General features: G+C 44.2%; 48 non-coding genes across 48 annotated transcripts; all 48 read right to left on the bottom strand.

Moving 5' to 3' along the window:
- Nucleotides 1-389: 389 nt before the first annotated feature.
- Nucleotides 390-508, bottom strand: LOC147937062 (5S ribosomal RNA). Its single transcript, XR_015570039.1, has one exon. It is a non-coding gene; the product is annotated as a 5S ribosomal RNA (ribosomal RNA).
- A 394-nt stretch (nucleotides 509-902) lies between these two features.
- LOC147937061 (5S ribosomal RNA) lies at nucleotides 903-1,021 on the bottom strand. Its single transcript, XR_015569942.1, has one exon. It is a non-coding gene; the product is annotated as a 5S ribosomal RNA (ribosomal RNA).
- Nucleotides 1,022-1,416: 395 nt separating this feature from the next.
- LOC147937060 (5S ribosomal RNA) lies at nucleotides 1,417-1,535 on the bottom strand. Its single transcript, XR_015569940.1, has one exon. It is a non-coding gene; the product is annotated as a 5S ribosomal RNA (ribosomal RNA).
- Nucleotides 1,536-1,930: 395 nt separating this feature from the next.
- On the bottom strand, nucleotides 1,931-2,049 carry LOC147937059 (5S ribosomal RNA). Its single transcript, XR_015569939.1, has one exon. It is a non-coding gene; the product is annotated as a 5S ribosomal RNA (ribosomal RNA).
- A 385-nt stretch (nucleotides 2,050-2,434) lies between these two features.
- Nucleotides 2,435-2,553, bottom strand: LOC147937058 (5S ribosomal RNA). Its single transcript, XR_015569356.1, has one exon. It is a non-coding gene; the product is annotated as a 5S ribosomal RNA (ribosomal RNA).
- A 395-nt stretch (nucleotides 2,554-2,948) lies between these two features.
- LOC147937057 (5S ribosomal RNA) lies at nucleotides 2,949-3,067 on the bottom strand. Its single transcript, XR_015569897.1, has one exon. It is a non-coding gene; the product is annotated as a 5S ribosomal RNA (ribosomal RNA).
- Nucleotides 3,068-3,463: 396 nt separating this feature from the next.
- LOC147937056 (5S ribosomal RNA) lies at nucleotides 3,464-3,582 on the bottom strand. Its single transcript, XR_015570038.1, has one exon. It is a non-coding gene; the product is annotated as a 5S ribosomal RNA (ribosomal RNA).
- A 385-nt stretch (nucleotides 3,583-3,967) lies between these two features.
- LOC147937055 (5S ribosomal RNA) lies at nucleotides 3,968-4,086 on the bottom strand. The gene has a single exon (XR_015569355.1). It is a non-coding gene; the product is annotated as a 5S ribosomal RNA (ribosomal RNA).
- A 395-nt stretch (nucleotides 4,087-4,481) lies between these two features.
- LOC147937054 (5S ribosomal RNA) lies at nucleotides 4,482-4,600 on the bottom strand. Its single transcript, XR_015569885.1, has one exon. It is a non-coding gene; the product is annotated as a 5S ribosomal RNA (ribosomal RNA).
- Nucleotides 4,601-4,995: 395 nt separating this feature from the next.
- LOC147937053 (5S ribosomal RNA) lies at nucleotides 4,996-5,114 on the bottom strand. Its single transcript, XR_015569874.1, has one exon. It is a non-coding gene; the product is annotated as a 5S ribosomal RNA (ribosomal RNA).
- Nucleotides 5,115-5,510: 396 nt separating this feature from the next.
- LOC147937052 (5S ribosomal RNA) lies at nucleotides 5,511-5,629 on the bottom strand. The gene has a single exon (XR_015570037.1). It is a non-coding gene; the product is annotated as a 5S ribosomal RNA (ribosomal RNA).
- A 394-nt stretch (nucleotides 5,630-6,023) lies between these two features.
- LOC147937051 (5S ribosomal RNA) lies at nucleotides 6,024-6,142 on the bottom strand. Its single transcript, XR_015569938.1, has one exon. It is a non-coding gene; the product is annotated as a 5S ribosomal RNA (ribosomal RNA).
- A 395-nt stretch (nucleotides 6,143-6,537) lies between these two features.
- Nucleotides 6,538-6,656, bottom strand: LOC147937050 (5S ribosomal RNA). The gene has a single exon (XR_015569937.1). It is a non-coding gene; the product is annotated as a 5S ribosomal RNA (ribosomal RNA).
- Nucleotides 6,657-7,051: 395 nt separating this feature from the next.
- LOC147937049 (5S ribosomal RNA) lies at nucleotides 7,052-7,170 on the bottom strand. Its single transcript, XR_015569936.1, has one exon. It is a non-coding gene; the product is annotated as a 5S ribosomal RNA (ribosomal RNA).
- Nucleotides 7,171-7,555: 385 nt separating this feature from the next.
- Nucleotides 7,556-7,674, bottom strand: LOC147937048 (5S ribosomal RNA). The gene has a single exon (XR_015569354.1). It is a non-coding gene; the product is annotated as a 5S ribosomal RNA (ribosomal RNA).
- Nucleotides 7,675-8,068: 394 nt separating this feature from the next.
- LOC147937047 (5S ribosomal RNA) lies at nucleotides 8,069-8,187 on the bottom strand. The gene has a single exon (XR_015569935.1). It is a non-coding gene; the product is annotated as a 5S ribosomal RNA (ribosomal RNA).
- Nucleotides 8,188-8,583: 396 nt separating this feature from the next.
- LOC147937046 (5S ribosomal RNA) lies at nucleotides 8,584-8,702 on the bottom strand. Its single transcript, XR_015570036.1, has one exon. It is a non-coding gene; the product is annotated as a 5S ribosomal RNA (ribosomal RNA).
- Nucleotides 8,703-9,096: 394 nt separating this feature from the next.
- Nucleotides 9,097-9,215, bottom strand: LOC147937045 (5S ribosomal RNA). Its single transcript, XR_015569934.1, has one exon. It is a non-coding gene; the product is annotated as a 5S ribosomal RNA (ribosomal RNA).
- Nucleotides 9,216-9,610: 395 nt separating this feature from the next.
- On the bottom strand, nucleotides 9,611-9,729 carry LOC147937044 (5S ribosomal RNA). The gene has a single exon (XR_015569933.1). It is a non-coding gene; the product is annotated as a 5S ribosomal RNA (ribosomal RNA).
- Nucleotides 9,730-10,124: 395 nt separating this feature from the next.
- LOC147937043 (5S ribosomal RNA) lies at nucleotides 10,125-10,243 on the bottom strand. Its single transcript, XR_015569932.1, has one exon. It is a non-coding gene; the product is annotated as a 5S ribosomal RNA (ribosomal RNA).
- Nucleotides 10,244-10,628: 385 nt separating this feature from the next.
- LOC147937042 (5S ribosomal RNA) lies at nucleotides 10,629-10,747 on the bottom strand. Its single transcript, XR_015569353.1, has one exon. It is a non-coding gene; the product is annotated as a 5S ribosomal RNA (ribosomal RNA).
- A 395-nt stretch (nucleotides 10,748-11,142) lies between these two features.
- On the bottom strand, nucleotides 11,143-11,261 carry LOC147937041 (5S ribosomal RNA). The gene has a single exon (XR_015569863.1). It is a non-coding gene; the product is annotated as a 5S ribosomal RNA (ribosomal RNA).
- Nucleotides 11,262-11,656: 395 nt separating this feature from the next.
- On the bottom strand, nucleotides 11,657-11,775 carry LOC147937040 (5S ribosomal RNA). Its single transcript, XR_015569931.1, has one exon. It is a non-coding gene; the product is annotated as a 5S ribosomal RNA (ribosomal RNA).
- Nucleotides 11,776-12,160: 385 nt separating this feature from the next.
- Nucleotides 12,161-12,279, bottom strand: LOC147937039 (5S ribosomal RNA). The gene has a single exon (XR_015569352.1). It is a non-coding gene; the product is annotated as a 5S ribosomal RNA (ribosomal RNA).
- Nucleotides 12,280-12,674: 395 nt separating this feature from the next.
- LOC147937038 (5S ribosomal RNA) lies at nucleotides 12,675-12,793 on the bottom strand. The gene has a single exon (XR_015569852.1). It is a non-coding gene; the product is annotated as a 5S ribosomal RNA (ribosomal RNA).
- Nucleotides 12,794-13,188: 395 nt separating this feature from the next.
- Nucleotides 13,189-13,307, bottom strand: LOC147937037 (5S ribosomal RNA). The gene has a single exon (XR_015569389.1). It is a non-coding gene; the product is annotated as a 5S ribosomal RNA (ribosomal RNA).
- A 395-nt stretch (nucleotides 13,308-13,702) lies between these two features.
- On the bottom strand, nucleotides 13,703-13,821 carry LOC147937036 (5S ribosomal RNA). Its single transcript, XR_015569929.1, has one exon. It is a non-coding gene; the product is annotated as a 5S ribosomal RNA (ribosomal RNA).
- Nucleotides 13,822-14,216: 395 nt separating this feature from the next.
- LOC147937035 (5S ribosomal RNA) lies at nucleotides 14,217-14,335 on the bottom strand. The gene has a single exon (XR_015569928.1). It is a non-coding gene; the product is annotated as a 5S ribosomal RNA (ribosomal RNA).
- A 385-nt stretch (nucleotides 14,336-14,720) lies between these two features.
- On the bottom strand, nucleotides 14,721-14,839 carry LOC147937034 (5S ribosomal RNA). Its single transcript, XR_015569927.1, has one exon. It is a non-coding gene; the product is annotated as a 5S ribosomal RNA (ribosomal RNA).
- A 385-nt stretch (nucleotides 14,840-15,224) lies between these two features.
- Nucleotides 15,225-15,343, bottom strand: LOC147937033 (5S ribosomal RNA). The gene has a single exon (XR_015569926.1). It is a non-coding gene; the product is annotated as a 5S ribosomal RNA (ribosomal RNA).
- Nucleotides 15,344-15,728: 385 nt separating this feature from the next.
- On the bottom strand, nucleotides 15,729-15,847 carry LOC147937032 (5S ribosomal RNA). The gene has a single exon (XR_015569925.1). It is a non-coding gene; the product is annotated as a 5S ribosomal RNA (ribosomal RNA).
- A 395-nt stretch (nucleotides 15,848-16,242) lies between these two features.
- LOC147937031 (5S ribosomal RNA) lies at nucleotides 16,243-16,361 on the bottom strand. Its single transcript, XR_015569924.1, has one exon. It is a non-coding gene; the product is annotated as a 5S ribosomal RNA (ribosomal RNA).
- Nucleotides 16,362-16,746: 385 nt separating this feature from the next.
- Nucleotides 16,747-16,865, bottom strand: LOC147937030 (5S ribosomal RNA). Its single transcript, XR_015569923.1, has one exon. It is a non-coding gene; the product is annotated as a 5S ribosomal RNA (ribosomal RNA).
- Nucleotides 16,866-17,250: 385 nt separating this feature from the next.
- Nucleotides 17,251-17,369, bottom strand: LOC147937029 (5S ribosomal RNA). The gene has a single exon (XR_015569922.1). It is a non-coding gene; the product is annotated as a 5S ribosomal RNA (ribosomal RNA).
- Nucleotides 17,370-17,764: 395 nt separating this feature from the next.
- Nucleotides 17,765-17,883, bottom strand: LOC147937028 (5S ribosomal RNA). Its single transcript, XR_015569921.1, has one exon. It is a non-coding gene; the product is annotated as a 5S ribosomal RNA (ribosomal RNA).
- Nucleotides 17,884-18,278: 395 nt separating this feature from the next.
- On the bottom strand, nucleotides 18,279-18,397 carry LOC147937027 (5S ribosomal RNA). Its single transcript, XR_015569920.1, has one exon. It is a non-coding gene; the product is annotated as a 5S ribosomal RNA (ribosomal RNA).
- A 385-nt stretch (nucleotides 18,398-18,782) lies between these two features.
- LOC147937026 (5S ribosomal RNA) lies at nucleotides 18,783-18,901 on the bottom strand. The gene has a single exon (XR_015569918.1). It is a non-coding gene; the product is annotated as a 5S ribosomal RNA (ribosomal RNA).
- A 395-nt stretch (nucleotides 18,902-19,296) lies between these two features.
- LOC147937025 (5S ribosomal RNA) lies at nucleotides 19,297-19,415 on the bottom strand. Its single transcript, XR_015569917.1, has one exon. It is a non-coding gene; the product is annotated as a 5S ribosomal RNA (ribosomal RNA).
- Nucleotides 19,416-19,810: 395 nt separating this feature from the next.
- On the bottom strand, nucleotides 19,811-19,929 carry LOC147937024 (5S ribosomal RNA). Its single transcript, XR_015569916.1, has one exon. It is a non-coding gene; the product is annotated as a 5S ribosomal RNA (ribosomal RNA).
- A 385-nt stretch (nucleotides 19,930-20,314) lies between these two features.
- LOC147937023 (5S ribosomal RNA) lies at nucleotides 20,315-20,433 on the bottom strand. The gene has a single exon (XR_015569915.1). It is a non-coding gene; the product is annotated as a 5S ribosomal RNA (ribosomal RNA).
- A 395-nt stretch (nucleotides 20,434-20,828) lies between these two features.
- LOC147937022 (5S ribosomal RNA) lies at nucleotides 20,829-20,947 on the bottom strand. Its single transcript, XR_015569914.1, has one exon. It is a non-coding gene; the product is annotated as a 5S ribosomal RNA (ribosomal RNA).
- A 385-nt stretch (nucleotides 20,948-21,332) lies between these two features.
- LOC147937021 (5S ribosomal RNA) lies at nucleotides 21,333-21,451 on the bottom strand. The gene has a single exon (XR_015569913.1). It is a non-coding gene; the product is annotated as a 5S ribosomal RNA (ribosomal RNA).
- A 385-nt stretch (nucleotides 21,452-21,836) lies between these two features.
- LOC147937020 (5S ribosomal RNA) lies at nucleotides 21,837-21,955 on the bottom strand. The gene has a single exon (XR_015569912.1). It is a non-coding gene; the product is annotated as a 5S ribosomal RNA (ribosomal RNA).
- A 395-nt stretch (nucleotides 21,956-22,350) lies between these two features.
- LOC147937019 (5S ribosomal RNA) lies at nucleotides 22,351-22,469 on the bottom strand. The gene has a single exon (XR_015569911.1). It is a non-coding gene; the product is annotated as a 5S ribosomal RNA (ribosomal RNA).
- A 395-nt stretch (nucleotides 22,470-22,864) lies between these two features.
- Nucleotides 22,865-22,983, bottom strand: LOC147937018 (5S ribosomal RNA). The gene has a single exon (XR_015569910.1). It is a non-coding gene; the product is annotated as a 5S ribosomal RNA (ribosomal RNA).
- Nucleotides 22,984-23,368: 385 nt separating this feature from the next.
- Nucleotides 23,369-23,487, bottom strand: LOC147937017 (5S ribosomal RNA). Its single transcript, XR_015569909.1, has one exon. It is a non-coding gene; the product is annotated as a 5S ribosomal RNA (ribosomal RNA).
- Nucleotides 23,488-23,882: 395 nt separating this feature from the next.
- Nucleotides 23,883-24,001, bottom strand: LOC147937016 (5S ribosomal RNA). The gene has a single exon (XR_015569907.1). It is a non-coding gene; the product is annotated as a 5S ribosomal RNA (ribosomal RNA).
- Nucleotides 24,002-24,396: 395 nt separating this feature from the next.
- LOC147937015 (5S ribosomal RNA) lies at nucleotides 24,397-24,515 on the bottom strand. Its single transcript, XR_015569542.1, has one exon. It is a non-coding gene; the product is annotated as a 5S ribosomal RNA (ribosomal RNA).
- Between the last annotated feature and the right edge of the window lie 73 nt (nucleotides 24,516-24,588).

Raw genomic sequence — 24,588 nt, 5'->3', positions numbered from 1 at the left:
TATATCATGCAATCGCATATATCGTTTTTTCAAAACTCAAGGGATCATTCAATGTGGGTCCCACTTGATATCTGGACCAGTTTATTCACCTTGCACGTGCTTCCAACCGCGAAAAACAAGAGATTACCATATCCAAACATAATTTGGTATTCGTAGCTAATTGTGTCGCGATCACCGGAAAACATCCGAAACACCTTCAAACGTCAAAATTCGGCCTCCGGAATGGTCCAATGGTAAGAAGACCCATTGCCTTGCCAGAAACACTCTTGGGGCTTTCCGAAAAGGTATTATGGGTCGCGTGGTTCCTCACGATGTAAAAGTTACGACGTTATGTTTGTAATATATAGTCTTACGCAACAACCAAAAAAAAAAAAAAAAAAAAAGAGGGAGGGATGCAACACGAGGACTTCCCGGGAGGTCACCCATCCTAGTACTACTCTCGCCCAAGCACGCTTAACTGCGGAGTTCTGATGGGATCCGGTGCATTAGTGCGGGTATGATCGCATCCGTTAGTATATATCATGCAATCGCATATATCGTTTTTTGAAAACTCAAGGGATCATTCAATGTGGGTCCCACTTGATATCTGGACCAGTTTATTCACCTTGCACGTGCTTCCAACCGCGAAAAACAAGAGATTACCATATCCAAACATAATTTGGTATTCGTAGCTAATTGTGTCGCGATCACCGGAAAACATCCGAAACACCTTCAAACGTCAAAATTCGGCCTCCGGAATGGTCCAATGGTACGAAGACCCATTGCCTTGCCAGAAACACTCTTGGGGCTTTCCGAAAAGGTATTATGGGTCGCGTGGTTCCTCACGATGTAAAAGTTACGACGTTATGTTTGTAATATATAGTCTTACGCAACAACCAAAAAAAAAAAAAAAAAAAGAGGGAGGGATGCAACACGAGGACTTCCCGGGAGGTCACCCATCCTAGTACTACTCTCGCCCAAGCACGCTTAACTGCGGAGTTCTGATGGGATCCGGTGCATTAGTGCTGGTATGATCGCATCCGTTAGTATATATCATGCAATCGCATATATCGTTTTTTCAAAACTCAAGGGATCATTCAATGTGGGTCCCACTTGATATCTGGACCAGTTTATTCACCTTGCACGTGCTTCCAACCGCGAAAAACAAGAGATTACCATATCCAAACATAATTTGGTATTCGTAGCTAATTGTGTCGCGATCACCGGAAAACATCCGAAACACCTTCAAACGTCAAAATTCGGCCTCCGGAATGGTCCAATGGTAAGAAGACCCATTGCCTTGCCAGAAACACTCTTGGGGCTTTCCGAAAAGGTATTATGGGTCGCGTGGTTCCTCACGATGTAAAAGTTACGACGTTATGTTTGTAATATATAGTCTTACGCAACAACCAAAAAAAAAAAAAAAAAAAAGAGGGAGGGATGCAACACGAGGACTTCCCGGGAGGTCACCCATCCTAGTACTACTCTCGCCCAAGCACGCTTAACTGCGGAGTTCTGATGGGATCCGGTGCATTAGTGCTGGTATGATCGCATCCGTTAGTATATATCATGCAATCGCATATATCGTTTTTTGAAAACTCAAGGGATCATTCAATGTGGGTCCCACTTGATATCTGGACCAGTTTATTCACCTTGCACGTGCTTCCAACCGCGAAAAACAAGAGATTACCATATCCAAACATAATTTGGTATTCGTAGCTAATTGTGTCGCGATCACCGGAAAACATCCGAAACACCTTCAAACGTCAAAATTCGGCCTCCGGAATGGTCCAATGGTACGAAGACCCATTGGCTTGCCAGAAACACTCTTGGGGCTTTCCGAAAAGGTATTATGGGTCGCGTGGTTCCTCACGATGTAAAAGTTACGACGTTATGTTTGTAATATATAGTCTTACGCAACAACCAAAAAAAAAAAAAAAAAAAAGAGGGAGGGATGCAACACGAGGACTTCCCGGGAGGTCACCCATCCTAGTACTACTCTCGCCCAAGCACGCTTAACTGCGGAGTTCTGATGGGATCCGGTGCATTAGTGCTGGTATGATCGCATCCGTTAGTATATATCATGCAATCGCATATATCGTTTTTTCAAAACTCAAGGGATCATTCAATGTGGGTCCCACTTGATATCTGGACCAGTTTATTCACCTTGCACGTGCTTCCAACCGCGAAAAACAAGAGATTACCATATCCAAACATAATTTGGTATTCGTAGCTAATTGTGTCGCGATCACCGGAAAACATCCGAAACACCTTCAAACGTCAAAATTCGGCCTCCGGAATGGTCCAATGGTAAGAAGACCCATTGCCTTGCCAGAAACACTCTTGGGGCTTTCCGAAAAGGTATTATGGGTCGCGTGGTTCCTCACGATGTAAAAGTTACGACGTTATGTTTGTAATATATAGTCTTACGCAACAACCAAAAAAAAAAGAGGGAGGGATGCAACACGAGGACTTCCCGGGAGGTCACCCATCCTAGTACTACTCTCGCCCAAGCACGCTTAACTGCAGAGTTCTGATGGGATCCGGTGCATTAGTGCTGGTATGATCGCATCCGTTAGTATATATCATGCAATCGCATATATCGTTTTTTGAAAACTCAAGGGATCATTCAATGTGGGTCCCACTTGATATCTGGACCAGTTTATTCACCTTGCACGTGCTTCCAACCGCGAAAAACAAGAGATTACCATATCCAAACATAATTTGGTATTCGTAGCTAATTGTGTCGCGATCACCGGAAAACATCCGAAACACCTTCAAACGTCAAAATTCGGCCTCCGGAATGGTCCAATGGTACGAAGACCCATTGGCTTGCCAGAAACACTCTTGGGGCTTTCCGAAAAGGTATTATGGGTCGCGTGGTTCCTCACGATGTAAAAGTTACGACGTTATGTTTGTAATATATAGTCTTACGCAACAACCAAAAAAAAAAAAAAAAAAAAGAGGGAGGGATGCAACACGAGGACTTCCCAGGAGGTCACCCATCCTAGTACTACTCTCGCCCAAGCACGCTTAACTGCGGAGTTCTGATGGGATCCGGTGCATTAGTGCTGGTATGATCGCATCCGTTAGTATATATCATGCAATCGCATATATCGTTTTTTCAAAACTCAAGGGATCATTCAATGTGGGTCCCACTTGATATCTGGACCAGTTTATTCACCTTGCACGTGCTTCCAACCGCGAAAAACAAGAGATTACCATATCCAAACATAATTTGGTATTCGTAGCTAATTGTGTCGCGATCACCGGAAAACATCCGAAACACCTTCAAACGTCAAAATTCGGCCTCCGGAATGGTCCAATGGTAAGAAGACCCATTGCCTTGCCAGAAACACTCTTGGGGCTTTCCGAAAAGGTATTATGGGTCGCGTGGTTCCTCACGATGTAAAAGTTACGACGTTATGTTTGTAATATATAGTCTTACGCAACAACCAAAAAAAAAAAAAAAAAAAAAGAGGGAGGGATGCAACACGAGGACTTCCCGGGAGGTCACCCATCCTAGTACTACTCTCGCCCAAGCACGCTTAACTGCGGAGTTCTGATGGGATCCGGTGCATTAGTGCGGGTATGATCGCATCCGTTAGTATATATCATGCAATCGCATATATCGTTTTTTGAAAACTCAAGGGATCATTCAATGTGGGTCCCACTTGATATCTGGACCAGTTTATTCACCTTGCACGTGCTTCCAACCGCGAAAAACAAGAGATTACCATATCCAAACATAATTTGGTATTCGTAGCTAATTGTGTCGCGATCACCGGAAAACATCCGAAACACCTTCAAACGTCAAAATTCGGCCTCCGGAATGGTCCAATGGTAAGAAGACCCATTGCCTTGCCAGAAACACTCTTGGGGCTTTCCGAAAAGGTATTATGGGTCGCGTGGTTCCTCACGATGTAAAAGTTACGACGTTATGTTTGTAATATATAGTCTTACGCAACAACCAAAAAAAAAAGAGGGAGGGATGCAACACGAGGACTTCCCGGGAGGTCACCCATCCTAGTACTACTCTCGCCCAAGCACGCTTAACTGCAGAGTTCTGATGGGATCCGGTGCATTAGTGCTGGTATGATCGCATCCGTTAGTATATATCATGCAATCGCATATATCGTTTTTTGAAAACTCAAGGGATCATTCAATGTGGGTCCCACTTGATATCTGGACCAGTTTATTCACCTTGCACGTGCTTCCAACCGCGAAAAACAAGAGATTACCATATCCAAACATAATTTGGTATTCGTAGCTAATTGTGTCGCGATCACCGGAAAACATCCGAAACACCTTCAAACGTCAAAATTCGGCCTCCGGAATGGTCCAATGGTACGAAGACCCATTGGCTTGCCAGAAACACTCTTGGGGCTTTCCGAAAAGGTATTATGGGTCGCGTGGTTCCTCACGATGTAAAAGTTACGACGTTATGTTTGTAATATATAGTCTTACGCAACAACCAAAAAAAAAAAAAAAAAAAAGAGGGAGGGATGCAACACGAGGACTTCCCAGGAGGTCACCCATCCTAGTACTACTCTCGCCCAAGCACGCTTAACTGCGGAGTTCTGATGGGATCCGGTGCATTAGTGCTGGTATGATCGCATCCGTTAGTATATATCATGCAATCGCATATATCGTTTTTTCAAAACTCAAGGGATCATTCAATGTGGGTCCCACTTGATATCTGGACCAGTTTATTCACCTTGCACGTGCTTCCAACCGCGAAAAACAAGAGATTACCATATCCAAACATAATTTGGTATTCGTAGCTAATTGTGTCGCGATCACCGGAAAACATCCGAAACACCTTCAAACGTCAAAATTCGGCCTCCGGAATGGTCCAATGGTAAGAAGACCCATTGCCTTGCCAGAAACACTCTTGGGGCTTTCCGAAAAGGTATTATGGGTCGCGTGGTTCCTCACGATGTAAAAGTTACGACGTTATGTTTGTAATATATAGTCTTACGCAACAACCAAAAAAAAAAAAAAAAAAAAGAGGGAGGGATGCAACACGAGGACTTCCCAGGAGGTCACCCATCCTAGTACTACTCTCGCCCAAGCACGCTTAACTGCGGAGTTCTGATGGGATCCGGTGCATTAGTGCTGGTATGATCGCATCCGTTAGTATATATCATGCAATCGCATATATCGTTTTTTCAAAACTCAAGGGATCATTCAATGTGGGTCCCACTTGATATCTGGACCAGTTTATTCACCTTGCACGTGCTTCCAACCGCGAAAAACAAGAGATTACCATATCCAAACATAATTTGGTATTCGTAGCTAATTGTGTCGCGATCACCGGAAAACATCCGAAACACCTTCAAACGTCAAAATTCGGCCTCCGGAATGGTCCAATGGTAAGAAGACCCATTGCCTTGCCAGAAACACTCTTGGGGCTTTCCGAAAAGGTATTATGGGTCGCGTGGTTCCTCACGATGTAAAAGTTACGACGTTATGTTTGTAATATATAGTCTTACGCAACAACCAAAAAAAAAAAAAAAAAAAAAGAGGGAGGGATGCAACACGAGGACTTCCCGGGAGGTCACCCATCCTAGTACTACTCTCGCCCAAGCACGCTTAACTGCGGAGTTCTGATGGGATCCGGTGCATTAGTGCGGGTATGATCGCATCCGTTAGTATATATCATGCAATCGCATATATCGTTTTTTGAAAACTCAAGGGATCATTCAATGTGGGTCCCACTTGATATCTGGACCAGTTTATTCACCTTGCACGTGCTTCCAACCGCGAAAAACAAGAGATTACCATATCCAAACATAATTTGGTATTCGTAGCTAATTGTGTCGCGATCACCGGAAAACATCCGAAACACCTTCAAACGTCAAAATTCGGCCTCCGGAATGGTCCAATGGTACGAAGACCCATTGCCTTGCCAGAAACACTCTTGGGGCTTTCCGAAAAGGTATTATGGGTCGCGTGGTTCCTCACGATGTAAAAGTTACGACGTTATGTTTGTAATATATAGTCTTACGCAACAACCAAAAAAAAAAAAAAAAAAAGAGGGAGGGATGCAACACGAGGACTTCCCGGGAGGTCACCCATCCTAGTACTACTCTCGCCCAAGCACGCTTAACTGCGGAGTTCTGATGGGATCCGGTGCATTAGTGCTGGTATGATCGCATCCGTTAGTATATATCATGCAATCGCATATATCGTTTTTTCAAAACTCAAGGGATCATTCAATGTGGGTCCCACTTGATATCTGGACCAGTTTATTCACCTTGCACGTGCTTCCAACCGCGAAAAACAAGAGATTACCATATCCAAACATAATTTGGTATTCGTAGCTAATTGTGTCGCGATCACCGGAAAACATCCGAAACACCTTCAAACGTCAAAATTCGGCCTCCGGAATGGTCCAATGGTAAGAAGACCCATTGCCTTGCCAGAAACACTCTTGGGGCTTTCCGAAAAGGTATTATGGGTCGCGTGGTTCCTCACGATGTAAAAGTTACGACGTTATGTTTGTAATATATAGTCTTACGCAACAACCAAAAAAAAAAAAAAAAAAAAGAGGGAGGGATGCAACACGAGGACTTCCCGGGAGGTCACCCATCCTAGTACTACTCTCGCCCAAGCACGCTTAACTGCGGAGTTCTGATGGGATCCGGTGCATTAGTGCTGGTATGATCGCATCCGTTAGTATATATCATGCAATCGCATATATCGTTTTTTGAAAACTCAAGGGATCATTCAATGTGGGTCCCACTTGATATCTGGACCAGTTTATTCACCTTGCACGTGCTTCCAACCGCGAAAAACAAGAGATTACCATATCCAAACATAATTTGGTATTCGTAGCTAATTGTGTCGCGATCACCGGAAAACATCCGAAACACCTTCAAACGTCAAAATTCGGCCTCCGGAATGGTCCAATGGTACGAAGACCCATTGGCTTGCCAGAAACACTCTTGGGGCTTTCCGAAAAGGTATTATGGGTCGCGTGGTTCCTCACGATGTAAAAGTTACGACGTTATGTTTGTAATATATAGTCTTACGCAACAACCAAAAAAAAAAAAAAAAAAAAGAGGGAGGGATGCAACACGAGGACTTCCCGGGAGGTCACCCATCCTAGTACTACTCTCGCCCAAGCACGCTTAACTGCGGAGTTCTGATGGGATCCGGTGCATTAGTGCTGGTATGATCGCATCCGTTAGTATATATCATGCAATCGCATATATCGTTTTTTCAAAACTCAAGGGATCATTCAATGTGGGTCCCACTTGATATCTGGACCAGTTTATTCACCTTGCACGTGCTTCCAACCGCGAAAAACAAGAGATTACCATATCCAAACATAATTTGGTATTCGTAGCTAATTGTGTCGCGATCACCGGAAAACATCCGAAACACCTTCAAACGTCAAAATTCGGCCTCCGGAATGGTCCAATGGTAAGAAGACCCATTGCCTTGCCAGAAACACTCTTGGGGCTTTCCGAAAAGGTATTATGGGTCGCGTGGTTCCTCACGATGTAAAAGTTACGACGTTATGTTTGTAATATATAGTCTTACGCAACAACCAAAAAAAAAAGAGGGAGGGATGCAACACGAGGACTTCCCGGGAGGTCACCCATCCTAGTACTACTCTCGCCCAAGCACGCTTAACTGCAGAGTTCTGATGGGATCCGGTGCATTAGTGCTGGTATGATCGCATCCGTTAGTATATATCATGCAATCGCATATATCGTTTTTTGAAAACTCAAGGGATCATTCAATGTGGGTCCCACTTGATATCTGGACCAGTTTATTCACCTTGCACGTGCTTCCAACCGCGAAAAACAAGAGATTACCATATCCAAACATAATTTGGTATTCGTAGCTAATTGTGTCGCGATCACCGGAAAACATCCGAAACACCTTCAAACGTCAAAATTCGGCCTCCGGAATGGTCCAATGGTACGAAGACCCATTGCCTTGCCAGAAACACTCTTGGGGCTTTCCGAAAAGGTATTATGGGTCGCGTGGTTCCTCACGATGTAAAAGTTACGACGTTATGTTTGTAATATATAGTCTTACGCAACAACCAAAAAAAAAAAAAAAAAAAGAGGGAGGGATGCAACACGAGGACTTCCCGGGAGGTCACCCATCCTAGTACTACTCTCGCCCAAGCACGCTTAACTGCGGAGTTCTGATGGGATCCGGTGCATTAGTGCTGGTATGATCGCATCCGTTAGTATATATCATGCAATCGCATATATCGTTTTTTCAAAACTCAAGGGATCATTCAATGTGGGTCCCACTTGATATCTGGACCAGTTTATTCACCTTGCACGTGCTTCCAACCGCGAAAAACAAGAGATTACCATATCCAAACATAATTTGGTATTCGTAGCTAATTGTGTCGCGATCACCGGAAAACATCCGAAACACCTTCAAACGTCAAAATTCGGCCTCCGGAATGGTCCAATGGTAAGAAGACCCATTGCCTTGCCAGAAACACTCTTGGGGCTTTCCGAAAAGGTATTATGGGTCGCGTGGTTCCTCACGATGTAAAAGTTACGACGTTATGTTTGTAATATATAGTCTTACGCAACAACCAAAAAAAAAAAAAAAAAAAAAGAGGGAGGGATGCAACACGAGGACTTCCCGGGAGGTCACCCATCCTAGTACTACTCTCGCCCAAGCACGCTTAACTGCGGAGTTCTGATGGGATCCGGTGCATTAGTGCGGGTATGATCGCATCCGTTAGTATATATCATGCAATCGCATATATCGTTTTTTGAAAACTCAAGGGATCATTCAATGTGGGTCCCACTTGATATCTGGACCAGTTTATTCACCTTGCACGTGCTTCCAACCGCGAAAAACAAGAGATTACCATATCCAAACATAATTTGGTATTCGTAGCTAATTGTGTCGCGATCACCGGAAAACATCCGAAACACCTTCAAACGTCAAAATTCGGCCTCCGGAATGGTCCAATGGTACGAAGACCCATTGCCTTGCCAGAAACACTCTTGGGGCTTTCCGAAAAGGTATTATGGGTCGCGTGGTTCCTCACGATGTAAAAGTTACGACGTTATGTTTGTAATATATAGTCTTACGCAACAACCAAAAAAAAAAAAAAAAAAAGAGGGAGGGATGCAACACGAGGACTTCCCGGGAGGTCACCCATCCTAGTACTACTCTCGCCCAAGCACGCTTAACTGCGGAGTTCTGATGGGATCCGGTGCATTAGTGCTGGTATGATCGCATCCGTTAGTATATATCATGCAATCGCATATATCGTTTTTTCAAAACTCAAGGGATCATTCAATGTGGGTCCCACTTGATATCTGGACCAGTTTATTCACCTTGCACGTGCTTCCAACCGCGAAAAACAAGAGATTACCATATCCAAACATAATTTGGTATTCGTAGCTAATTGTGTCGCGATCACCGGAAAACATCCGAAACACCTTCAAACGTCAAAATTCGGCCTCCGGAATGGTCCAATGGTAAGAAGACCCATTGCCTTGCCAGAAACACTCTTGGGGCTTTCCGAAAAGGTATTATGGGTCGCGTGGTTCCTCACGATGTAAAAGTTACGACGTTATGTTTGTAATATATAGTCTTACGCAACAACCAAAAAAAAAAAAAAAAAAAAGAGGGAGGGATGCAACACGAGGACTTCCCGGGAGGTCACCCATCCTAGTACTACTCTCGCCCAAGCACGCTTAACTGCGGAGTTCTGATGGGATCCGGTGCATTAGTGCTGGTATGATCGCATCCGTTAGTATATATCATGCAATCGCATATATCGTTTTTTGAAAACTCAAGGGATCATTCAATGTGGGTCCCACTTGATATCTGGACCAGTTTATTCACCTTGCACGTGCTTCCAACCGCGAAAAACAAGAGATTACCATATCCAAACATAATTTGGTATTCGTAGCTAATTGTGTCGCGATCACCGGAAAACATCCGAAACACCTTCAAACGTCAAAATTCGGCCTCCGGAATGGTCCAATGGTACGAAGACCCATTGGCTTGCCAGAAACACTCTTGGGGCTTTCCGAAAAGGTATTATGGGTCGCGTGGTTCCTCACGATGTAAAAGTTACGACGTTATGTTTGTAATATATAGTCTTACGCAACAACCAAAAAAAAAAAAAAAAAAAAGAGGGAGGGATGCAACACGAGGACTTCCCGGGAGGTCACCCATCCTAGTACTACTCTCGCCCAAGCACGCTTAACTGCGGAGTTCTGATGGGATCCGGTGCATTAGTGCTGGTATGATCGCATCCGTTAGTATATATCATGCAATCGCATATATCGTTTTTTCAAAACTCAAGGGATCATTCAATGTGGGTCCCACTTGATATCTGGACCAGTTTATTCACCTTGCACGTGCTTCCAACCGCGAAAAACAAGAGATTACCATATCCAAACATAATTTGGTATTCGTAGCTAATTGTGTCGCGATCACCGGAAAACATCCGAAACACCTTCAAACGTCAAAATTCGGCCTCCGGAATGGTCCAATGGTAAGAAGACCCATTGCCTTGCCAGAAACACTCTTGGGGCTTTCCGAAAAGGTATTATGGGTCGCGTGGTTCCTCACGATGTAAAAGTTACGACGTTATGTTTGTAATATATAGTCTTACGCAACAACCAAAAAAAAAAGAGGGAGGGATGCAACACGAGGACTTCCCGGGAGGTCACCCATCCTAGTACTACTCTCGCCCAAGCACGCTTAACTGCAGAGTTCTGATGGGATCCGGTGCATTAGTGCTGGTATGATCGCATCCGTTAGTATATATCATGCAATCGCATATATCGTTTTTTGAAAACTCAAGGGATCATTCAATGTGGGTCCCACTTGATATCTGGACCAGTTTATTCACCTTGCACGTGCTTCCAACCGCGAAAAACAAGAGATTACCATATCCAAACATAATTTGGTATTCGTAGCTAATTGTGTCGCGATCACCGGAAAACATCCGAAACACCTTCAAACGTCAAAATTCGGCCTCCGGAATGGTCCAATGGTACGAAGACCCATTGGCTTGCCAGAAACACTCTTGGGGCTTTCCGAAAAGGTATTATGGGTCGCGTGGTTCCTCACGATGTAAAAGTTACGACGTTATGTTTGTAATATATAGTCTTACGCAACAACCAAAAAAAAAAAAAAAAAAAAGAGGGAGGGATGCAACACGAGGACTTCCCAGGAGGTCACCCATCCTAGTACTACTCTCGCCCAAGCACGCTTAACTGCGGAGTTCTGATGGGATCCGGTGCATTAGTGCTGGTATGATCGCATCCGTTAGTATATATCATGCAATCGCATATATCGTTTTTTGAAAACTCAAGGGATCATTCAATGTGGGTCCCACTTGATATCTGGACCAGTTTATTCACCTTGCACGTGCTTCCAACCGCGAAAAACAAGAGATTACCATATCCAAACATAATTTGGTATTCGTAGCTAATTGTGTCGCGATCACCGGAAAACATCCGAAACACCTTCAAACGTCAAAATTCGGCCTCCGGAATGTTCCAATGGTAAGAAGACCCATTGCCTTGCCAGAAACACTCTTGGGGCTTTCCGAAAAGGTATTATGGGTCGCGTGGTTCCTCACGATGTAAAAGTTACGACGTTATGTTTGTAATATATAGTCTTACGCAACAACCAAAAAAAAAAAAAAAAAAAAGAGGGAGGGATGCAACACGAGGACTTCCCGGGAGGTCACCCATCCTAGTACTACTCTCGCCCAAGCACGCTTAACTGCGGAGTTCTGATGGGATCCGGTGCATTAGTGCTGGTATGATCGCATCCGTTAGTATATATCATGCAATCGCATATATCGTTTTTTCAAAACTCAAGGGATCATTCAATGTGGGTCCCACTTGATATCTGGACCAGTTTATTCACCTTGCACGTGCTTCCAACCGCGAAAAACAAGAGATTACCATATCCAAACATAATTTGGTATTCGTAGCTAATTGTGTCGCGATCACCGGAAAACATCCGAAACACCTTCAAACGTCAAAATTCGGCCTCCGGAATGGTCCAATGGTAAGAAGACCCATTGCCTTGCCAGAAACACTCTTGGGGCTTTCCGAAAAGGTATTATGGGTCGCGTGGTTCCTCACGATGTAAAAGTTACGACGTTATGTTTGTAATATATAGTCTTACGCAACAACCAAAAAAAAAAGAGGGAGGGATGCAACACGAGGACTTCCCGGGAGGTCACCCATCCTAGTACTACTCTCGCCCAAGCACGCTTAACTGCAGAGTTCTGATGGGATCCGGTGCATTAGTGCTGGTATGATCGCATCCGTTAGTATATATCATGCAATCGCATATATCGTTTTTTGAAAACTCAAGGGATCATTCAATGTGGGTCCCACTTGATATCTGGACCAGTTTATTCACCTTGCACGTGCTTCCAACCGCGAAAAACAAGAGATTACCATATCCAAACATAATTTGGTATTCGTAGCTAATTGTGTCGCGATCACCGGAAAACATCCGAAACACCTTCAAACGTCAAAATTCGGCCTCCGGAATGGTCCAATGGTACGAAGACCCATTGGCTTGCCAGAAACACTCTTGGGGCTTTCCGAAAAGGTATTATGGGTCGCGTGGTTCCTCACGATGTAAAAGTTACGACGTTATGTTTGTAATATATAGTCTTACGCAACAACCAAAAAAAAAAAAAAAAAAAAGAGGGAGGGATGCAACACGAGGACTTCCCAGGAGGTCACCCATCCTAGTACTACTCTCGCCCAAGCACGCTTAACTGCGGAGTTCTGATGGGATCCGGTGCATTAGTGCTGGTATGATCGCATCCGTTAGTATATATCATGCAATCGCATATATCGTTTTTTCAAAACTCAAGGGATCATTCAATGTGGGTCCCACTTGATATCTGGACCAGTTTATTCACCTTGCACGTGCTTCCAACCGCGAAAAACAAGAGATTACCATATCCAAACATAATTTGGTATTCGTAGCTAATTGTGTCGCGATCACCGGAAAACATCCGAAACACCTTCAAACGTCAAAATTCGGCCTCCGGAATGGTCCAATGGTAAGAAGACCCATTGCCTTGCCAGAAACACTCTTGGGGCTTTCCGAAAAGGTATTATGGGTCGCGTGGTTCCTCACGATGTAAAAGTTACGACGTTATGTTTGTAATATATAGTCTTACGCAACAACCAAAAAAAAAAAAAAAAAAAAGAGGGAGGGATGCAACACGAGGACTTCCCGGGAGGTCACCCATCCTAGTACTACTCTCGCCCAAGCACGCTTAACTGCGGAGTTCTGATGGGATCCGGTGCATTAGTGTTGGTATGATCGCATCCGTTAGTATATATCATGCAATCGCATATATCGTTTTTTGAAAACTCAAGGGATCATTCAATGTGGGTCCCACTTGATATCTGGACCAGTTTATTCACCTTGCACGTGCTTCCAACCGCGAAAAACAAGAGATTACCATATCCAAACATAATTTGGTATTCGTAGCTAATTGTGTCGCGATCACCGGAAAACATCCGAAACACCTTCAAACGTCAAAATTCGGCCTCCGGAATGGTCCAATGGTACGAAGACCCATTGCCTTGCCAGAAACACTCTTGGGGCTTTCCGAAAAGGTATTATGGGTCGCGTGGTTCCTCACGATGTAAAAGTTACGACGTTATGTTTGTAATATATAGTCTTACGCAACAACCAAAAAAAAAAAAAAAAAAAAGAGGGAGGGATGCAACACGAGGACTTCCCGGGAGGTCACCCATCCTAGTACTACTCTCGCCCAAGCACGCTTAACTGCGGAGTTCTGATGGGATCCGGTGCATTAGTGCTGGTATGATCGCATCCGTTAGTATATATCATGCAATCGCATATATCGTTTTTTCAAAACTCAAGGGATCATTCAATGTGGGTCCCACTTGATATCTGGACCAGTTTATTCACCTTGCACGTGCTTCCAACCGCGAAAAATAAGAGATTACCATATCCAAACATAATTTGGTATTCGTAGCTAATTGTGTCGCGATCACCGGAAAACATCCGAAACACCTTCAAACGTCAAAATTCGGCCTCCGGAATGGTCCAATGGTACGAAGACCCATTGGCTTGCCAGAAACACTCTTGGGGCTTTCCGAAAAGGTATTATGGGTCGCGTGGTTCCTCACGATGTAAAAGTTACGACGTTATGTTTGTAATATATAGTCTTACGCAACAACCAAAAAAAAAAAAAAAAAAAAGAGGGAGGGATGCAACACGAGGACTTCCCGGGAGGTCACCCATCCTAGTACTACTCTCGCCCAAGCACGCTTAACTGCGGAGTTCTGATGGGATCCGGTGCATTAGTGCTGGTATGATCGCATCCGTTAGTATATATCATGCAATCGCATATATCGTTTTTTGAAAACTCAAGGGATCATTCAATGTGGGTCCCACTTGATATCTGGACCAGTTTATTCACCTTGCACGTGCTTCCAACCGCGAAAAACAAGAGATTACCATATCCAAACATAATTTGGTATTCGTAGCTAATTGTGTCGCGATCACCGGAAAACATCCGAAACACCTTCAAACGTCAAAATTCGGCCTCTGGAATGGTCCAATGGTACGAAGACCCATTGCCTTGCCAGAAACACTCTTGGGGCTTTCCGAAAAGGTATTATGGGTCGCGTGGTTCCTCACGATGTAAAAGTTACGACGTTATGTTTGTAATATATAGTCTTACGCAACAACCAAAAAAAAAAGAGGGAGGGATGCAACACGAGGACTTCCCGGGAGGTCACCCATCCTAGTACTACTCTCGCCCAAGCACGCTTAACTGCGGAGTTCTGATGGGATCCGGTGCATTAGTGCTGGTATGATCGCATCCGTTAGTATATATCATGCAATCGCATATATCGTTTTTTGAAAACTCAAGGGATCATTCAATGTGGGTCCCACTTGATATCTGGACCAGTTTATTCACCTTGCACGTGCTTCCAACCGCGAAAAACAAGAGATTACCATATCCAAACATAATTTGGTATTCGTAGCTAATTGTGTCGCGATCACCGGAAAACATCCGAAACACCTTCAAACGTCAAAATTCGGCCTCCGGAATGGTCCAATGGTAAGAAGACCCATTGCCTTGCCAGAAACACTCTTGGGGCTTTCCGAAAAGGTATTATGGGTCGCGTGGTTCCTCACGATGTAAAAGTTACGACGTTATGTTTGTAATATATAGTCTTACGCAACAACCAAAAAAAAAAGAGGGAGGGATGCAACACGAGGACTTCCCGGGAGGTCACCCATCCTAGTACTACTCTCGCCCAAGCACGCTTAACTGCGGAGTTCTGATGGGATCCGGTGCATTAGTGCTGGTATGATCGCATCCGTTAGTATATATCATGCAATCGCATATATCGTTTTTTCAAAACTCAAGGGATCATTCAATGTGGGTCCCACTTGATATCTGGACCAGTTTATTCACCTTGCACGTGCTTCCAACCGCGAAAAACAAGAGATTACCATATCCAAACATAATTTGGTATTCGTAGCTAATTGTGTCGCGATCACCGGAAAACATCCGAAACACCTTCAAACGTCAAAATTCGGCCTCTGGAATGGTCCAATGGTACGAAGACCCATTGCCTTGCCAGAAACACTCTTGGGGCTTTCCGAAAAGGTATTATGGGTCGCGTGGTTCCTCACGATGTAAAAGTTACGACGTTATGTTTGTAATATATAGTCTTACGCAACAACCAAAAAAAAAAGAGGGAGGGATGCAACACGAGGACTTCCCGGGAGGTCACCCATCCTAGTACTACTCTCGCCCAAGCACGCTTAACTGCGGAGTTCTGATGGGATCCGGTGCATTAGTGCTGGTATGATCGCATCCGTTAGTATATATCATGCAATCGCATATATCGTTTTTTCAAAACTCAAGGGATCATTCAATGTGGGTCCCACTTGATATCTGGACCAGTTTATTCACCTTGCACGTGCTTCCAACCGCGAAAAATAAGAGATTACCATATCCAAACATAATTTGGTATTCGTAGCTAATTGTGTCGCGATCACCGGAAAACATCCGAAACACCTTCAAACGTCAAAATTCGGCCTCCGGAATGGTCCAATGGTACGAAGACCCATTGGCTTGCCAGAAACACTCTTGGGGCTTTCCGAAAAGGTATTATGGGTCGCGTGGTTCCTCACGATGTAAAAGTTACGACGTTATGTTTGTAATATATAGTCTTACGCAACAACCAAAAAAAAAAAAAAAAAAAAGAGGGAGGGATGCAACACGAGGACTTCCCGGGAGGTCACCCATCCTAGTACTACTCTCGCCCAAGCACGCTTAACTGCGGAGTTCTGATGGGATCCGGTGCATTAGTGCTGGTATGATCGCATCCGTTAGTATATATCATGCAATCGCATATATCGTTTTTTGAAAACTCAAGGGATCATTCAATGTGGGTCCCACTTGATATCTGGACCAGTTTATTCACCTTGCACGTGCTTCCAACCGCGAAAAACAAGAGATTACCATATCCAAACATAATTTGGTATTCGTAGCTAATTGTGTCGCGATCACCGGAAAACATCCGAAACACCTTCAAACGTCAAAATTCGGCCTCTGGAATGGTCCAATGGTACGAAGACCCATTGCCTTGCCAGAAACACTCTTGGGGCTTTCCGAAAAGGTATTATGGGTCGCGTGGTTCCTCACGATGTAAAAGTTACGACGTTATGTTTGTAATATATAGTCTTACGCAACAACCAAAAAAAAAAGAGGGAGGGATGCAACACGAGGACTTCCCGGGAGGTCACCCATCCTAGTACTACTCTCGCCCAAGCACGCTTAACTGCGGAGTTCTGATGGGATCCGGTGCATTAGTGCTGGTATGATCGCATCCGTTAGTATATATCATGCAATCGCATATATCGTTTTTTGAAAACTCAAGGGATCATTCAATGTGGGTCCCACTTGATATCTGGACCAGTTTATTCACCTTGCACGTGCTTCCAACCGCGAAAAACAAGAGATTACCATATCCAAACATAATTTGGTATTCGTAGCTAATTGTGTCGCGATCACCGGAAAACATCCGAAACACCTTCAAACGTCAAAATTCGGCCTCCGGAATGGTCCAATGGTAAGAAGACCCATTGCCTTGCCAGAAACACTCTTGGGGCTTTCCGAAAAGGTATTATGGGTCGCGTGGTTCCTCACGATGTAAAAGTTACGACGTTATGTTTGTAATATATAGTCTTACGCAACAACCAAAAAAAAAAGAGGGAGGGATGCAACACGAGGACTTCCCGGGAGGTCACCCATCCTAGTACTACTCTCGCCCAAGCACGCTTAACTGCGGAGTTCTGATGGGATCCGGTGCATTAGTGCTGGTATGATCGCATCCGTTAGTATATATCATGCAATCGCATATATCGTTTTTTCAAAACTCAAGGGATCATTCAATGTGGGTCCCACTTGATATCTGGACCAGTTTATTCACCTTGCACGTGCTTCCAACCGCGAAAAACAAGAGATTACCATATCCAAACATAATTTGGTATTCGTAGCTAATTGTGTCGCGATCACCGGAAAACATCCGAAACACCTTCAAACGTCAAAATTCGGCCTCTGGAATGGTCCAATGGTACGAAGACCCATTGCCTTGCCAGAAACACTCTTGGGGCTTTCCGAAAAGGTATTATGGGTCGCGTGGTTCCTCACGATGTAAAAGTTACGACGTTATGTTTGTAATATATAGTCTTACGCAACAACCAAAAAAAAAAAAAAAAAAAAGAGGGAGGGATGCAACACGAGGACTTCCCGGGAGGTCACCCATCCTAGTACTACTCTCGCCCAAGCACGCTTAACTGCGGAGTTCTGATGGGATCCGGTGCATTAGTGCTGGTATGATCGCATCCGTTAGTATATATCATGCAATCGCATATATCGTTTTTTCAAAACTCAAGGGATCATTCAATGTGGGTCCCACTTGATATCTGGACCAGTTTATTCACCTTGCACGTGCTTCCAACCGCGAAAAACAAGAGATTACCATATCCAAACATAATTTGGTATTCGTAGCTAATTGTGTCGCGATCACCGGAAAACATCCGAAACACCTTCAAACGTCAAAATTCGGCCTCCGGAATGGTCCAATGGTACGAAGACCCATTGGCTTGCCAGAAACACTCTTGGGGCTTTCCGAAAAGGTATTATGGGTCGCGTGGTTCCTCACGATGTAAAAGTTACGACGTTATGTTTGTAATATATAGTCTTACGCAACAACCAAAAAAAAAAAAAAAAAAAAGAGGGAGGGATGCAACACGAGGACTTCCCGGGAGGTCACCCATCCTAGTACTACTCTCGCCCAAGCACGCTTAACTGCGGAGTTCTGATGGGATCCGGTGCATTAGTGCTGGTATGATCGCATCCGTTAGTATATATCATGCAATCGCATATATCGTTTTTTGAAAACTCAAGGGATCATTCAATGTGGGTCCCACTTGATATCTGGACCAGTTTATTCACCTTGCACGTGCTTCCAACCGCGAAAAACAAGAGATTACCATATCCAAACATAATTTGGTATTCGTAGCTAATTGTGTCGCGATCACCGGAAAACATCCGAAACACCTTCAAACGTCAAAATTCGGCCTCCGGAATGGTCCAATGGTAAGAAGACCCATTGCCTTGCCAGAAACACTCTTGGGGCTTTCCGAAAAGGTATTATGGGTCGCGTGGTTCCTCACGATGTAAAAGTTACGACGTTATGTTTGTAATATATAGTCTTACGCAACAACCAAAAAAAAAAGAGGGAGGGATGCAACACGAGGACTTCCCGGGAGGTCACCCATCCTAGTACTACTCTCGCCCAAGCACGCTTAACTGCGGAGTTCTGATGGGATCCGGTGCATTAGTGCTGGTATGATCGCATCCGTTAGTATATATCATGCAATCGCATATATCGTTTTTTCAAAACTCAAGGGATCATTCAATGTGGGTCCCACTTGATATCTGGACCAGTTTATTCACCTTGCACGTGCTTCCAACCGCGAAAAACAAGAGATTACCATATCCAAACATAATTTGGTATTCGTAGCTAATTGTGTCGCGATCACCGGAAAACATCCGAAACACCTTCAAACGTCAAAATTCGGCCTCTGGAATGGTCCAATGGTACGAAGACCCATTGCCTTGCCAGAAACACTCTTGGGGCTTTCCGAAAAGGTATTATGGGTCGCGTGGTTCCTCACGATGTAAAAGTTACGACGTTATGTTTGTAATATATAGTCTTACGCAACAACCAAAAAAAAAAAAAAAAAAAAGAGGGAGGGATGCAACACGAGGACTTCCCGGGAGGTCACCCATCCTAGTACTACTCTCGCCCAAGCACGCTTAACTGCGGAGTTCTGATGGGATCCGGTGCATTAGTGCTGGTATGATCGCATCCGTTAGTATATATCATGCAATCGCATATATCGTTTTTTCAAAACTCAAGGGATCATTCAATGTGGGTCCCACTTGATATCTGGACCAGTTTATTCACCTTGCACGTGCTTCCAACCGCGAAAAACAAGAGATTACCATATCCAAACATAATTTGGTATTCGTAGCTAATTGTGTCGCGATCACCGGAAAACATCCGAAACACCTTCAAACGTCAAAATTCGGCCTCCGGAATGGTCCAATGGTACGAAGACCCATTGGCTTGCCAGAAACACTCTTGGGGCTTTCCGAAAAGGTATTATGGGTCGCGTGGTTCCTCACGATGTAAAAGTTACGACGTTATGTTTGTAATATATAGTCTTACGCAACAACCAAAAAAAAAAAAAAAAAAAAGAGGGAGGGATGCAACACGAGGACTTCCCGGGAGGTCACCCATCCTAGTACTACTCTCGCCCAAGCACGCTTAACTGCGGAGTTCTGATGGGATCCGGTGCATTAGTGCTGGTATGATCGCATCCGTTAGTATATATCATGCAATCGCATATATCGTTTTTTGAAAACTCAAGGGATCATTCAATGTGGGTCCCACTTGATATCTGGACCAGTTTATTCACCTTGCACGTGCTTCCAACCGCGAAAAACAAGAGATTACCATATCCAAACATAATTTGGTATTCGTAGCTAATTGTGTCGCGATCACCGGAAAACATCCGAAACACCTTCAAACGTCAAAATTCGGCCTCTGGAATGGTCCAATGGTACGAAGACCCATTGCCTTGCCAGAAACACTCTTGGGGCTTTCCGAAAAGGTATTATGGGTCGCGTGGTTCCTCACGATGTAAAAGTTACGACGTTATGTTTGTAATATATAGTCTTACGCAACAACCAAAAAAAAAAGAGGGAGGGATGCAACACGAGGACTTCCCGGGAGGTCACCCATCCTAGTACTACTCTCGCCCAAGCACGCTTAACTGCGGAGTTCTGATGGGATCCGGTGCATTAGTGCTGGTATGATCGCATCCGTTAGTATATATCATGCAATCGCATATATCGTTTTTTCAAAACTCAAGGGATCATTCAATGTGGGTCCCACTTGATATCTGGACCAGTTTATTCACCTTGCACGTGCTTCCAACCGCGAAAAACAAGAGATTACCATATCCAAACATAATTTGGTATTCGTAGCTAATTGTGTCGCGATCACCGGAAAACATCCGAAACACCTTCAAACGTCAAAATTCGGCCTCTGGAATGGTCCAATGGTACGAAGACCCATTGCCTTGCCAGAAACACTCTTGGGGCTTTCCGAAAAGGTATTATGGGTCGCGTGGTTCCTCACGATGTAAAAGTTACGACGTTATGTTTGTAATATATAGTCTTACGCAACAACCAAAAAAAAAAAAAAAAAAAAGAGGGAGGGATGCAACACGAGGACTTCCCGGGAGGTCACCCATCCTAGTACTACTCTCGCCCAAGCACGCTTAACTGCGGAGTTCTGATGGGATCCGGTGCATTAGTGCTGGTATGATCGCATCCGTTAGTATATATCATGCAATCGCATATATCGTTTTTTGAAAACTCAAGGGATCATTCAATGTGGGTCCCACTTGATATCTGGACCAGTTTATTCACCTTGCACGTGCTTCCAACCGCGAAAAACAAGAGATTACCATATCCAAACATAATTTGGTATTCGTAGCTAATTGTGTCGCGATCACCGGAAAACATCCGAAACACCTTCAAACGTCAAAATTCGGCCTCCGGAATGGTCCAATGGTAAGAAGACCCATTGCCTTGCCAGAAACACTCTTGGGGCTTTCCGAAAAGGTATTATGGGTCGCGTGGTTCCTCACGATGTAAAAGTTACGACGTTATGTTTGTAATATATAGTCTTACGCAACAACCAAAAAAAAAAGAGGGAGGGATGCAACACGAGGACTTCCCGGGAGGTCACCCATCCTAGTACTACTCTCGCCCAAGCACGCTTAACTGCGGAGTTCTGATGGGATCCGGTGCATTAGTGCTGGTATGATCGCATCCGTTAGTATATATCATGCAATCGCATATATCGTTTTTTCAAAACTCAAGGGATCATTCAATGTGGGTCCCACTTGATATCTGGACCAGTTTATTCACCTTGCACGTGCTTCCAACCGCGAAAAACAAGAGATTACCATATCCAAACATAATTTGGTATTCGTAGCTAATTGTGTCGCGATCACCGGAAAACATCCGAAACACCTTCAAACGTCAAAATTCGGCCTCTGGAATGGTCCAATGGTACGAAGACCCATTGCCTTGCCAGAAACACTCTTGGGGCTTTCCGAAAAGGTATTATGGGTCGCGTGGTTCCTCACGATGTAAAAGTTACGACGTTATGTTTGTAATATATAGTCTTACGCAACAACCAAAAAAAAAAGAGGGAGGGATGCAACACGAGGACTTCCCGGGAGGTCACCCATCCTAGTACTACTCTCGCCCAAGCACGCTTAACTGCGGAGTTCTGATGGGATCCGGTGCATTAGTGCTGGTATGATCGCATCCGTTAGTATATATCATGCAATCGCATATATCGTTTTTTCAAAACTCAAGGGATCATTCAATGTGGGTCCCACTTGATATCTGGACCAGTTTATTCACCTTGCACGTGCTTCCAACCGCGAAAAACAAGAGATTACCATATCCAAACATAATTTGGTATTCGTAGCTAATTGTGTCGCGATCACCGGAAAACATCCGAAACACCTTCAAACGTCAAAATTCGGCCTCTGGAATGGTCCAATGGTACGAAGACCCATTGCCTTGCCAGAAACACTCTTGGGGCTTTCCGAAAAGGTATTATGGGTCGCGTGGTTCCTCACGATGTAAAAGTTACGACGTTATGTTTGTAATATATAGTCTTACGCAACAACCAAAAAAAAAAAAAAAAAAAAGAGGGAGGGATGCAACACGAGGACTTCCCGGGAGGTCACCCATCCTAGTACTACTCTCGCCCAAGCACGCTTAACTGCGGAGTTCTGATGGGATCCGGTGCATTAGTGCTGGTATGATCGCATCCGTTAGTATATATCATGCAATCGCATATATCGTTTTTTCAAAACTCAAGGGATCATTCAATGTGGGTCCCACTTGATATCTGGACCAGTTTATTCACCTTGCACGTGCTTCCAACCGCGAAAAACAAGAGATTACCATATCCAAACATAATTTGGTATTCGTAGCTAATTGTGTCGCGATCACCGGAAAACATCCGAAACACCTTCAAACGTCAAAATTCGGCCTCCGGAATGGTCCAATGGTACGAAGACCCATTGGCTTGCCAGAAACACTCTTGGGGCTTTCCGAAAAGGTATTATGGGTCGCGTGGTTCCTCACGATGTAAAAGTTACGACGTTATGTTTGTAATATATAGTCTTACGCAACAACAAAAAAAAAAAAAAAAAAAAAGAGGGAGGGATGCAACACGAGGACTTCCCGGGAGGTCACCCATCCTAGTACTACTCTCGCCCAAGCACGCTTAACTGCGGAGTTCTGATGGGATCCGGTGCATTAGTGCTGGTATGATCGCATCCGTTAGTATATATCATGCAATCGCATATATCGTTTTTTGAAAACTCAAGGGATCATTCAATGTGGGTCCCACTTGATATCTGGACCAGTTTATTCACCTTGCACGTGCTTCCAACCGCGAAAAACAAGAGATTACCATATCCAAACATAATTTGGTATTCGTAGCTAATTGTGTCGCGATCACCGGAAAACATCCGAAACACCTTCAAACGTCAAAATTCGGCCTCCGGAATGGTCCAATGGTAAGAAGACCCATTGCCTTGCCAGAAACACTCTTGGGGCTTTCCGAAAAGGTATTATGGGTCGCGTGGTTCCTCACGATGTAAAAGTTACGACGTTATGTTTGTAATATATAGTCTTACGCAACAACCAAAAAAAAAAGAGGGAGGGATGCAACACGAGGACTTCCCGGGAGGTCACCCATCCTAGTACTACTCTCGCCCAAGCACGCTTAACTGCGGAGTTCTGATGGGATCCGGTGCATTAGTGCTGGTATGATCGCATCCGTTAGTATATATCATGCAATCGCATATATCGTTTTTTCAAAACTCAAGGGATCATTCAATGTGGGTCCCACTTGATATCTGGACCAGTTTATTCACCTTGCACGTGCTTCCAACCGCGAAAAACAAGAGATTACCATATCCAAACATAATTTGGTATTCGTAGCTAATTGTGTCGCGATCACCGGAAAACATCCAAAACACCTTCAAACGTCAAAATTCGGCCTCCGGAATGGTCCAATGGTACGAAGACCCATTGGCTTGCCAGAAACACTCTTGGGGCTTTCCGAAAAGGTATTATGGGTCGCGTGGTTCCTCACGATGTAAAAGTTACGACGTTATGTTTGTAATATATAGTCTTACGCAACAACCAAAAAAAAAAAAAAAAAAAAGAGGGAGGGATGCAACACGAGGACTTCCCGGGAGGTCACCCATCCTAGTACTACTCTCGCCCAAGCACGCTTAACTGCGGAGTTCTGATGGGATCCGGTGCATTAGTGCTGGTATGATCGCATCCGTTAGTATATATCATGCAATCGCATATATCGTTTTTTCAAAACTCAAGGGATCATTCAATGTGGGTCCCACTTGATATCTGGACCAGTTTATTCACCTTGCACGTGCTTCCAACCGCGAAAAACAAGAGATTACCATATCCAAACATAATTTGGTATTCGTAGCTAATTGTGTCGCGATCACCGGAAAACATCCGAAACACCTTCAAACGTCAAAATTCGGCCTCCGGAATGGTCCAATGGTACGAAGACCCATTGCCTTGCCAGAAACACTCTTGGGGCTTTCCGAAAAGGTATTATGGGTCGCGTGGTTCCTCACGATGTAAAAGTTACGACGTTATGTTTGTAATATATAGTCTTACGCAACAACCAAAAAAAAAAAAAAAAAAAAGAGGGAGGGATGCAACACGAGGACTTCCCGGGAGGTCACCCATCCTAGTACTACTCTCGCCCAAGCACGCTTAACTGCGGAGTTCTGATGGGATCCGGTGCATTAGTGCTGCTATGATCGCATCCGTTAGTATATATCATGCAATCGCATATATCGTTTTTTCAAAACTCAAGGGATCATTCAATGTGGGTCCCACTT

This window comes from Camelina sativa, chromosome 10 (assembly GCF_030686135.1).
Source record: "Camelina sativa cultivar CO46 ecotype springtype chromosome 10, ASM3068613v1".
Taxonomy (NCBI): domain Eukaryota; kingdom Viridiplantae; phylum Streptophyta; class Magnoliopsida; order Brassicales; family Brassicaceae; genus Camelina; species Camelina sativa.
Note: the sequence above shows the minus strand (reverse complement) of the source record. Positions and strands in the feature narration are given on the sequence as shown.